The sequence below is a fragment of the Stegostoma tigrinum genome, chromosome 12 (genome assembly GCF_030684315.1).
Source record: "Stegostoma tigrinum isolate sSteTig4 chromosome 12, sSteTig4.hap1, whole genome shotgun sequence".
NCBI lineage: Eukaryota > Metazoa > Chordata > Chondrichthyes > Orectolobiformes > Stegostomatidae > Stegostoma > Stegostoma tigrinum.
Genome location: NC_081365.1, coordinates 56,654,548 through 56,666,804, shown reverse-complemented (window position 1 = coordinate 56,666,804; position 12,257 = coordinate 56,654,548). Strand labels below are relative to the sequence as shown.

General features: G+C 40.1%; 1 protein-coding gene across 6 annotated transcripts in view; it reads left to right on the top strand.

Moving 5' to 3' along the window:
- The first annotated feature begins 4,809 nt into the window (after positions 1 to 4,809).
- LOC125457141 (TGF-beta-activated kinase 1 and MAP3K7-binding protein 3) overlaps positions 4,810 to 12,257 on the top strand; it is a 113,999-nt gene continuing 106,551 nt past the window's right edge. For all 6 annotated transcript variants that reach the window (XM_048540933.2, XM_048540931.2, XM_048540929.2 and 3 more), the window contains exon 1: positions 4,810 to 5,050. The gene's annotated coding sequence lies outside the window, so the exon portion shown is untranslated. The remainder of the gene's footprint in view (positions 5,051 to 12,257) is intronic.

Here is a 12,257-nt window from a genome sequence, read left to right as displayed (position 1 = left end):
TAGTGCTGACAGACTTGAGTCAAAATATTTTATTGGACAAATTTTTATGGTTATCACTGAGTTTAAGTATCCACTGCTTATATACTATAAAGCACAAATTTTAAAGACAAATATCAGTGCAACTCAGTGCCCTGAATAATTTTAACTGCATCCTTCATAACAGTTTATCCATCTTCAATGTCACCAATTGATTTTTAATATTTATTATCTCTATTAACTAATCTCAAAATGTTACGATACTTATGACAGGCCAGTTCCATAATGATTTCATAAATATTCAGTCATATCTACATAAAAACGATTATCGATAAATTTTGTACAAGGCAATAGTTACAAGGTTTGAATACTGTTTGCAATTTTGAGACTCAAAGGACATTAAAGTCATTGTGGGAACATAGCATTATCTGACAAGGCTGATACCAAGAATGAGAAACTATTCAGAGTGATACTTGGACTGTTGCCACTGGAGCAGAGAAGAGCAAGAGGGGATTTTATAAGGAGTCTTAAGACCTGAATGGCACTGAGAGAATGGATTGCAGTCAATTTTCCAGTGATTTAGGAGTCAATATTAAGAAATCAATAATTTTCAAAAATAACTAAATGAGAGAGGAGAGATGTTAAGTTCTTTCATCTTCTATCGGAATGCAGCAAGGGTTATTATCTTATGGGAGATAGCAATATCTCTTATCTACTGTTAATGTCGCTAACCAGTCTGAAAAAATGTCAACTGTTCTCTTACTATAATGTAATAAACAATTTCCTGTTACTCAAGTTCATGCCTCTTTTACTCGATTTATTAGTTATTAATTCTATACCATTTAAAACTAGTAAGCCCCTTAAGAACAGTATCAGAAGATGCTTTGGTTGCAGCAAATCTTCCCAAAGAAGATCCTCTCAGAACTATGTGCCAGCAATGTGAATCTCTTATGTCATAGCTGACTTGAGGGAGCTTCATTTTTGAAGAACCATCATCAACCACTTTGCACAGGTCAGCAAAACCCTTGCAGTAGCACAAAGCACTGGTGTCTACCTAATATCTCAGATTCATTTGATGTTGTTCGACTGTAGTCATCATTCTAACAATACAAACTGTATTGTTTCAGACCTTACACGGCAAAACTGTTTAATGATGCAAAGTAGCTCATCAGAATCATTGGCTGATATTTCTTTCTAGCCAAACACTTGCCTGGAAAGTGATTCAGCTTCTTGCAGTTTGAGCACTGTCCTTCCCATGCTGGATATGTTCCCGTTCTTTTATGTGCAATATCTAGATATTTCTTCTATGCAATATCTAGATATTTCCTTTGATCCTTTTGCTAGTTCTCCTGTAAATGTTTCTTCTTTTTTTTCCAAATGTGTTGTTTTCATTCAGCCTGTAATATCTCTCTGAATACTGCAAAGCCTTGTCTGTTTGTTCAGAGTTTCTGCACATGTCAACAACTTTGTTGAGAAACATTTCTTCACTCTCAGCAGACATGCTCACTTGGCAGGATACCTTTTGTCTAAAACAATCTTATTACTGATAAGATCATGTTTCAGTTATGCAAACTCACTGGATCCAGTTCGATGTATCCCAGCATTCACATGTTGATCAATAGTCCCCATTTCCCTTTGAGCTTTGATGTTGAATGAGCATCATTCATAAATAAAATTGAGAATAGGGCTCAAAGTGCATGTCCGAAGATTGCACAACCTGTGGACCCTGGTTTTAGTGCTCCTCAGTGTGATTTGGGCTCAAATACAGTGTCTACCAGTCTTTACCCAATACAGTTAGCAAAGTTGAAATTCCTGAATGCTCAGATTTTTTTTAAAGCTATCTATTTTCAGTTCATAGTTCTGTCACCAAAAATAGAAAAAAATCCCAATTCTGTTTCAGAGATAATGGGAACTGCAGATGCTTCAGAATCCGAGATAACAAAGTGTGGAGCTGGATGAACACAGCAGGCTGAGCAGCATCTTAGGAGCACAAAAGCTGACCTTTCGTGCCTAGACCCTTCATCAGAAAGGATTAGTTTCATATCTCCTTTCACTTCCAAAGCAGCAAGGAGTGGAAAATTGAAGGAATTTTGATTCATGCAGTTGGAGACTTCTTCTTACATCCTTGCTGTAACTGTCAATCGCTGGCTCTTACAACTCTGTAAATGCATATCTTTTCAACTGTCCTGCATTGACAGCATGTTGTACATTATATGCTGTTAATAGTTTCCACATTTTGCACACTGAAGGTGCTTATTGCAGAGGTAGAGGTCCTATTAATACAGCAAATCAGCCAATGCATTCAGTGGACAGTTGGATTTTTCCAAAGAACATCATCCTATATTTCTTTTCTGTTTGTTTGGGTAGCTTACAGAATTTAATACCATTCATCACAGCATACCTGTAATGAAATGGAAATCTGTTTTATTATCAGCAAGTAAGCTAGGACGAAAATGCCTCTGGCTAATATCATGGAATTCCTTTCTTAATGGTGTGCAGTTCTGGTCACCACACTAGAGGAAGGATGTGGAAGCTTTGAAGAGGGTAGAAAAGAGGTTTACCAGGATGTTGCCATAAGGAGAGGTTGGACCAACTCAGATTGTTTTCATTAGAGTTTTGGAGGCTGCAAGGTGACCTGACAAAATTATATAAAATTATGAGAGGCATAGGTATGGTGGATAGTCAAAGTCCTTTTCCCAGTGCAAAAATGTCAAATACTACGGGAGAGATAATGGGAACTGCAGATGCTGGAGAATTCCAAGATAATAAAATGTGAGGCTGGATGAACACAGCAGGCCAAGCAGCATCAGGAGCACAATACTAGGGGACATAGGTTTAGAGTGAGAGGAAAAACGTTTAAAGGAGGTGGATGAGGCAAGTTTATACACAGCTGGTGCTAGATTGTCTGGAATATGCTGCCAGGGGAAGTGGTAGAATCTGATACATTAGCAATGTTTAAGAGGCAAATAGACAGACACATGACAAGGTAGGAAATAGGAGGGATATAGACATGTGCAGGCAGATGGATTGGTTTAAAATCGAATCATGATCAGCTCAGACATGGTTGGCCGAAGCATCTGTTCCTGTGCTGTACTATTCTTTATTCTATGTTGTCTGAAATACTGTTTGCTATTAAATTTGGTGGAAGTGTTTACAGACTGATAATCAACATGCTTGCAAATACAATTATGTGGCCAACAAGTCTATGTATAAGGTTCCCCACAATAGGCTATTCTACAAAATGCGGAGGAATGGAATTGTGGGAGATATAGCAGTTTGGATCAGAAATTGGCTTGCTGAAAGGAGACAGAGGGTGGTAGTTGATGGGAAATGTTCATCCTGGAGATCAGTTACTAGTGGTGTCGGTGTTGGGTCCACTGCTGTTTGTCATTTTTATAAATGACCTGGATGGAAGGATGGGTTAGTAAATTTGCAGATGACACTAAGGTCGGTGGAGTTGTGGATAGTGACGAAGGATGCTGTAGGTTGCAGAGAGACATAGATAAGCTGCAGAGCTGGGCTGAGAGGTGGCAAATGGAGTTTAATGCAAACAAATGTGAGGTGATGCACTTTGGTAGGAGTAACCGGAAGGCAAAGTACAGGGCTAATGGTAAGATTCTTAGCAGTGTAGATGAGCAGAGAGATCTCGGTGTCCATGTACACAGATCCTTGAAAGTTGCCATCCAGGTTGACAGGGCTGTTAAGAAGGCATACAGTGTTTTAGCTTGTATTAATAGAGGGATTGAGTTCCGGAACCAAGAGGTTATGGTGAAGCTGTACAAAACTCTGGTGCAGCCACACTTGGAGTATTGTGTACAGTTCGAGTCACCGCATTGTAAGAAGGACGTGGAAGCTTTGGAAAGGGTGCAGAGGAGATTTACTAGGATGTTGCCTGGTATGGAGGGAAGGTCTTACGAGGAAAGGCTGAGGGACTTGAGGCTGTTTTCATTAGAGAGAAGGTTGAGAGGTGACTTAATTGAGACATATAAAATAATCAGAGGGTTAGATAGGGTGGATAGGGAGAGCCTTTTTCCTAGGATGATGACGGTGAGCACGAGGGGGCATAGCTTTAAATTGAGGGGTGAAAGATATAGGACAGATGTCAGAGGTGGTTTCTTTACTCAGAGAGTAGTAAGGGAATGGAAGGCTTTGCCTGCAACGGTAGTAGATTCGCCAACTTTAGGTACATTTAAGTCGTCATTGGATAAGCATATGGACGTACATGGAATAGTGTAGGTTAGATGGGCTTGAGATCGGTATGACAGGTCGGCACAACATCGAGGGCCGAAGGGCCTGTACTGTGCTGGAATGTTCTATGTTCTATGACCCAGTGCACAGTTTGCCCAAAGTGAATGTTTAAGAATCTGTTTCGGAAGTCAGCCTCTTCTGAACAGCAAAAAAAAGTATCAAAATGTTTCAGAGTTTTACCCATGGCAAATTTTGATTTGCTCAACTTATTTTTCATTTGTTTATATCCGTATTAGGAAGTTAACCCATTCACTGTTTCATGCAACAGAAACATAAACAGAATTGAATTGCAAAACGGCCTAATGTGCAAATTGAATGGTTATTAATGATGACTTGTATTAAAACACCTCAAGTTAAGTCTGTGTTTGCTACTTTTGGTGAATGAGTGGTTCTTGAAAGGCCTTGTTGTTCTTTCTGTAGAAATGTTTGATGCAGATTGGTATCATTGAATGCGTCCGAGGCAAAATTGTTGCTGCAGCTTCAGGAGAACAGACGGTAGGTGGCAGCACTAGGCAGGAGCGACAGAGGCCGGAAGTGTTGCCAGTCGCGCCCGGAGAAAGTCTCGCGAGACCTTTGTGGCGGCCATGTTGTATTTTGGCTCCGGCCTTTTAATAAGTTGGAGACAGGGAGAGGGGCCGAGATAGAGAGAGAGAGGGAGGGACAGGGACAGACGTAGACAGAGAGGGAGGGGTAAGAATAGGGGGGAAGAAAGAGGGAGAGAAACGTCGTGGGGGCTTGGCGGCTTGTCGAGCTGCCCCCGGAGAGGAGCCGGCAGGCACCGTCCTGCCCAACGTCAGGAATGAGGATCAACGAGGAATGAAAGGCGGTGAGTGCACTTCTAACTCTTCATCCCAGCTTGTGTATGAAAAAGGGGCTGGGGTTCGTACCAATAACAAACCTTCTCCCCTACTCCTTCATCATCTTTACTTCCCCCACTTCATCACCACGCATTATCCCTCCCTAACCAGTCCAATATTATCAACATCTACCCCGCTCCTCCATCACCTCTTTGCATTTAATGCATCATCATCACCCCGACTCATCATCTTCACTATCCCATCATTATCTTTGCACACTCCATCATCACTATCCCATCATTATCCTAGCACCCTCCGCCGTCATCGTCATTATCTTTTCACCCATCATCATCATCATCATCTTTTCACCCTCCATCATCGTCATTATCTTTGCACCCTCGGTCGTCATCATCAACTTTGCGCCCTCCGTCGTCATCGTCATTATGTTTGCATCCTCCATTGTCATTATGTTTGTATTCTCGATTATCATCATTATCTTTGCACCCTCCATCATCATTATCCTAGCACTCTCAGCCGCCGTCATCATTATCGTTGCCCCCTCCGCCGTTGTCATTATCGTTGCCGTTGTCATTATCGTTGCCGCCGCTGTCGTTATCCTAGCACCCTCCACTGTCATCTTTCACCCTCCGTCATCGCACCCTCTGTCATCATCATTATTATCTTTGCACCCTCCACCTTCATTATCTTTGCATTTTCCATTACTATCTTTGCACCCTCCATCGTCATCATCATCATCATCTTCAGCACCCCTGTCATCGTCATCATCTTCAGCACCCCCGTCATCGTCATCATCATCTTCAGCACCCCCATTGTTATTATCATCTTCAACTCCCCCTGCCATCATCTCATTGACAGCTGGTTGAATTACAAAAGCAAGTGAAAATGTAGTGTGATTATTACATGATTATTTGCTTCCAATCACGTTCTTTTATCCGTGCTTTCATTCCCCTACTTTGTTGAAACCTGGTGACTTTTCTTGCAGGTGGATCTAAAAAGATCTTATGATGCTAAAAGGAAGACAAGGAATTTATTCCTATTGCCCTAGCCGCTCTTTCGCCCTCAGTCAACATATCTAAAATAGACAATCAGCCCATGATCAAATTGCTGTTTGTGGAGCTTGCTATGTGCAAACTGGCTATTTTGTGTCTTATAATAGTAACTTTACTTCCCAGGTATTCAGTTAGCTGTGGTTCTAACAAGTAAATACAGGAGAGATTTGAAAATTATTTTGTAAATTATCTTCTGTACAGAAATTAGGAACTGTCAACAATGTACCAAAAACAGATTTTTAATTTCAACACTGTGCAGTACACCTGTGTATGCACCCTAACCCTGGAAATAAAGTATTTACTAGTGCTGTATATTTTATGAATTACTGATTATGCATAATACTTACAGAAGCAGTTCTTGGTTTCAAAAAAAAGTTAAACACTGGCATCTGAAAGCCTGCGTGCATACATTGGGTAATATTTGTACTGAAATCTTCAGAAAAATTAACTTCACATTGGTGTTCATATTAACTACTTTCAGCTGTTAATTTTTACATGTCATTATGTAGCTACGAAGTGCATGTGGTGGTTTGTGCATTACTGGTGCTGCTCCTTTTGTCTACAAGTTGTGTGGAGTGATCAGATGTGGACATAGATCATATAGGTGCTAAAGTTGGGCAGTTGTTGTTTCTTCTTGCTTTGAGCACAAGAACTCCATTAATGTAAAGTGAAAATGTGAGACAGTGATAATTTTCAACTGATAAAACTTTGCGTAAAATACTCTTAGTATTTACAACTTATCTATAATATCACAAATCTTCAAACAGAATGGCTTCTTTGTGGGAAGCCTGGCCGAGTGGTCTACCACACTGGATTAAGGCTCCAATCTTGATGATGACGTAGGTGTGCGTCTCGCCACTGTCATTTGTGCCCGTGGTCTGTCATGCTGAGTCTTTGTGTGAACGAGTTCAGTTTAAGTTGCATGGGCAAAAACACTTGCTTTGAGCACTGCAGCCTATGATGAAGGGTAACAGGAAGCTCCATCAGGTCAGCCGACCCACTGTTTTTGGAGTGTTTTGGTTATCACGTTTGCCTCATGCACAAAGAGGTTCAGGATTGCTGCCTCATAATCTAGACACATTGTGTTGCACCCACTTTTGGGTCGGCGTGGTGTCTCAGTGGTTAGCAGTGCTGTCTCAGTGGTTAGCGCTGCTGTCTCACAGCATCAGGGACCCAGGTTCGATTTCACCCTTGGGTGACTGTGTGAAGTTTGCACGTTCTCCCTGTGTCTGCATGAGTTTCTGCTCTGGTTTCCTCCCACAGTCCAAACACACGTAGGTGAGGTGGATTGGCTGTGCTAAAGTGCCCTTAGGGATGTGCAGGCATAGGGTAGGGGATTGGTAATGCTGTATGGAATGCTGTTTGGAAGGTCATTGTGGACCTGTTGGATCAAATGGCCTGTTCCACACTGTAGGGTTCAATGATTTGAGGTGTTTAAAGTTCTTCATTGTTTCACTATTCGTATTCAGAAGTCTCAAAGTTAGGTGGAGTCAAGTAAAGAACTGTTGGGACATTGCTTTTTCGGCATCCAATCTTTGCATCAATGTTTATGTTGATGCTTAGATTAGGAAGATAGTCTCCATGTCATAAGGCTTTTCTATTAAAATAAATCTTCTGTTAGGAAAATAAATATACTTATTTGAATAAAGTAGTACAAGAGACAGTGCAGCCCATATTGCTTGTCTCCACTGTTTGATAGATTGGTCCCTTGTTTCCACATTTTCTTGCATTGGATTCAGATTGAAAATTTGCCAGTCTGGGAAGGTGTCATCAGAAGCAGGTATTTGTTTTCCCAATGGTATTGTCAAGCCTTTCTTCTGCAGGTTCTTTATTTATCCTTAAAGACTGGTGGTATTGCTATTAAGTCACGGTGCCTTTATCAGCTTCTAATATGTGCACTATACTGAACCATTAAGTTCTAGTATAAAACACAATTAATTGAGTCAATGCATAGGATCTTTGACATATCTTTATGTACCATAAATGAGACAGCAATTGTTCTAATGGCTTGTAGATGGAGTACAAATTTTGGAATTAGTTCAGTTAAAGTCCACCAAGACACTTTTCCTGGTAGTTTTTACTGTGGTTACTACCATTTTTTTACCAATTTGAGTGTAATAGCTAGATGAAATTAAATGTTAAATTTGCTTTCATTTTTATTAAAATTTAAAGAGATTTTAAAGAGAATGCACTCTAATAAGTTTTTAATAACAGTCGGGGAAAAAAAACAGTTTCTACATTCATGGTTTTGTATTCCTGTACTTGTAATTGCTCTCAGTACTGGAGAAGGAGGTTGAGAGTTTGAATCTGATTTGTTGTTATAAAATAAGGAAACATTTGCTTGAGAGACATCTATCCAAATGAGTAGTGGGTTGAAAGTTTCCCTTGATCTATAAGAATCCAATGAATTTGAGCCTGGTGGGCATGAGCTTAATTTTGCCCACAATTAACAGCCCTTGTTCAAAGGCCACAGGAAGGTGTTAGAATCCAATTTTACAAGTACAGAAGGTTCTCAAGTCTCGGACCAAAGTAGGTTGTTGGAAGAGACGGGGGAGATCATCACCGGGCTTTTGGCAGTGCTATGTCTGTCCAGGGAATGGCGTAGTAAATGTGTGAAATCAGGAATTTGATTTCTTCAGCATTAGTGTCACTTACCTTGTAATTCCCCAAATTTTTGAAAATATATTGTGCTATTGCCATCTTCCTATTAATCTAGGTGTGTTTTATGAAGAACATTGCTTTGACCATAGTAAAGACTTTTTGTGTCTTGAATGTGTTGCTTTTTATGGTGCACAAATGCTGGATGATTAAACACGACATTAGTAATGTCCATTTCAGATTTTCTGTGGGTTGCGAGGTGACCAGCGGTTCAAACTAAGAAGTAACTGGAAACAATAAGGTGATGAAAATTAGATTTTGATTTTAGGTACTTTGTTTAGGTTCTCCCATCAATAAAATACTGAATAAGGAGGCAAGGGATTGTCACAGAGATTTTGATTATGCTGCAGTGAACTTGCCTTGCTCTAAAATAGAGATTCTTTGGTGTATTTTAACTAAAGAAGTGAAAAACAAGTACAGTGAATCTAAGCTGTCAAGTTACAAAACTTGGTCAGTGATTCATTGTAATGTAACTGTCCCTCTGTGTAATACTTAAAAATGGTTTAATAATACAAAGCATCTTTGGACTTGTGTGTTGACTAAATATTTTGTGTAGTAATCATTTGTGGTAACTTGGATGCAACTTTTTAAGATAACAAGGTGTAGAGCTGGATGAACACAGCAGGCCAAGCAGCATCAGGGGACCAGGAAAGCTGACGTTTTGGGCCTAGACCCTTCTTCAGAAATGTCAGCTTTCCTGCTCCTCTGCTGTTTGGGCTGCTGTTTTCATTCAGTTCTACACCTTGTTATCTCAGGTTTTGCAGCATCAGCAGTTCCTACTATCTCAAACAACTTTGTAATAACTCTCTGTGCTTTTTTTTGGTTTATTTGCAGCAAAAGTGTTGTTTTTTGGGTTATTTCAGGGCCATTGATATGTGCCACTCCTGTATTGTTCAGTAGGCTCCCCTCACTGCTTGCAGTGAGGTATCTTGTTTGAGTCCAATGGCTAAAATTGCAACCTGTGCCCTACCCTTAGCAGCATAGCAGACACAGAGCTGACAAAACCATTTCAAAGACTTAATTGTTAGCCTATTACTTTTAACCATCTCAAAAATACAGAAGATGCTCTATAATTATACAAATGCTACCAGAAACATTCGAAGTACATGTTTCTTCATGTTGCATATTGGAGCTCAGCCTTGCACTGTTTTGCTTCTATTTACTGAATAATTATGTGAAGTTGAAATGTTTGGATAATTAACAAAGGATTGTGGGTATCTTTTTGTTTTTCAACCATTTCGTGGTAATATTCCTTCCAGTCTATGTTATACCCACTAGCATGGTTGCGGTTATCTAATTCTAGCCTCTTAAACATCTTTTTATAATCACATCACGGTTGGTCACCATCTCACAAGTCCTGGAATTTCCTTTCTATAGCCCTCTGACTGTCAATCTTTTTCTTCCCTTAAGACGCCCTCTTAAAGTCTACCTCTTTAACCAAGCTTTTACTCATCTGTCCTGATATTGCATTATGTAATTTTGTGTCAAATTATGCTTTATGAAAGTCTAAAATGCCTTGTGACGTTTTATGGTGTTATATAAATGCAAGTTGCCATTGCATGAACAATTTAGATGGGTTCCATTTCAAAATATCAAATATCAGGCAAGATCATTCTGAAAACATATTGTGGCCCAGCTGGAAATCAGTTATTACTGATAACTTCTTACCCACCACCCCCAAAAACTAATTTGAACAAATTCTATTCTTGTGAACCTGTTGTAACTGTTTTTATTTGTTGATGGCATAAAGCTACAATGTATAGTTTGTGGACCTTGGCTATTCAGTATTCCCGATGAGACTCTTAAAAACTCAAGTGGACTCTTACATACTTCCAGAAAGAGAATTGAAGATTGCCTAACTCTCATAAATATGCCACCAGATACGATACTAAACTTTATTAACCAGTGTGTTCACAGGATTGGTTGCTCGGTGCTGAGTTGCCTTGTCTCTTCTGAGATATTTAATGTCAATTGTACTGTTCCCTTGAGCAAGAGAGGATTATAGTTAAGCATGTAGTGCGCTCAGTTGAATTTTTATTCTTTTGGAAAGTGGATGAGGATAAGGCACATAATGCTTGACTGCTGCATTCCGTGGCAAAATTGCATGCTCGCATTTGCTGTGTATTTGCACAGATGAAGAATTGGCATGCTGCTGCGAGGCGCAGCTTATTGTTAGTTGGAGATTTTGCTTGGCAGTATTATGCCAAGTAGCGTTCCCTGGGGTGTTTATTTTCAGCATTGGAATTTGGATGCTTTTTGTGATCAATGCATATCTGAACAATTTTTCCACTATGTTGGGCAGATGCCAGTGCAGTAGCTGTACTGGAATTGCTCACCTAAAAATGCTGAAATGCCGAGTTGTCAGCACTGCATGCTGGATGTCATTGGGTCTTATTTGTTATGGCCATTGTGTTCAACTATTTCTTGAAGTATGAAACAAGAGCTACATTAAGTTATTTGACCCTTTGGGCCTGCTCCACTGTTCTTCCTCAATCCTAATGTTCCTATTGCCTAACTTCCATCTTCCCAAATGGTCTCTTACTTCTGTAGTATACCTGTTTCTTGAATATCTCAATAGCTAAGCACCTGCACCTCTCTGGGGTCGAGAATCCAAAGAGTCACAACCCTTGCAGTGAATACATTTATTTTCTCAGTATTCAATGACTGACCCTTCATCTTGAGACTGTGGACCCATCTTCCAGTTTCACCAATCAAGAATAAAGCTTTCATAGGAACAGAGATAGTCTTCTCAGCCCCTCCAGCCCCTTTTGTCATTTAGTGAGACCATGGCTGATCTGGGCATAGCATCTGCACTATCAAATTGCTTAAGAATTTTGTCTTTCACTTACACCACCTCCCCTCTTCCTTACCACTGAGGATTATAAACCTATTATAATTAATTCCTCCTTCTAAAACAATCTGTCATCGCAGTAACCAGTCCAATGAGTGACTGCAAATATTTTCCATGCCCTAGATTCTGCATTGTGCTCTTCTGCTGCAATCCCGTTGTAATAAAGACTACTATGCCATTTGCCTTGTTAAATTCTTGCGTGTCTGCAAGTAAACTTTGATGTGCAGGGATACACTGGTACGTCTAAATGCATTTCCACACAGAGCTGAATTGACTGAAGGTGGATTTTTGTAATGGTGGGAACTAGTGTTCTCGCAAATCCTTCTTTGCCTGGCCTTTTTGCTGCATCATGTGGTCCCATTAAGATTGAGCGTGCACACATCTTAAGGAGAACCTTGGTTGTCCATGGCTGGTTTACTCTGACATGTTCTTGATTGCTGTACAGTCGCACATATGTCACTTTAGAGGATCAAAGTTTAGGACTAGGTCAAGCTGGTTCATCCTCCTCGTACTTCTGGTTGAAGTTAGTACAAAACCTTGTATGTCGTGGCCAAATGCTGGACTTCATCACTGAGGACAAACATGTTCGTGAACTTTGCTTCTTCCGTTAGTTTGACAGTTTCTGATGAAGAGTTACTCAACTCAAAACATTAACGG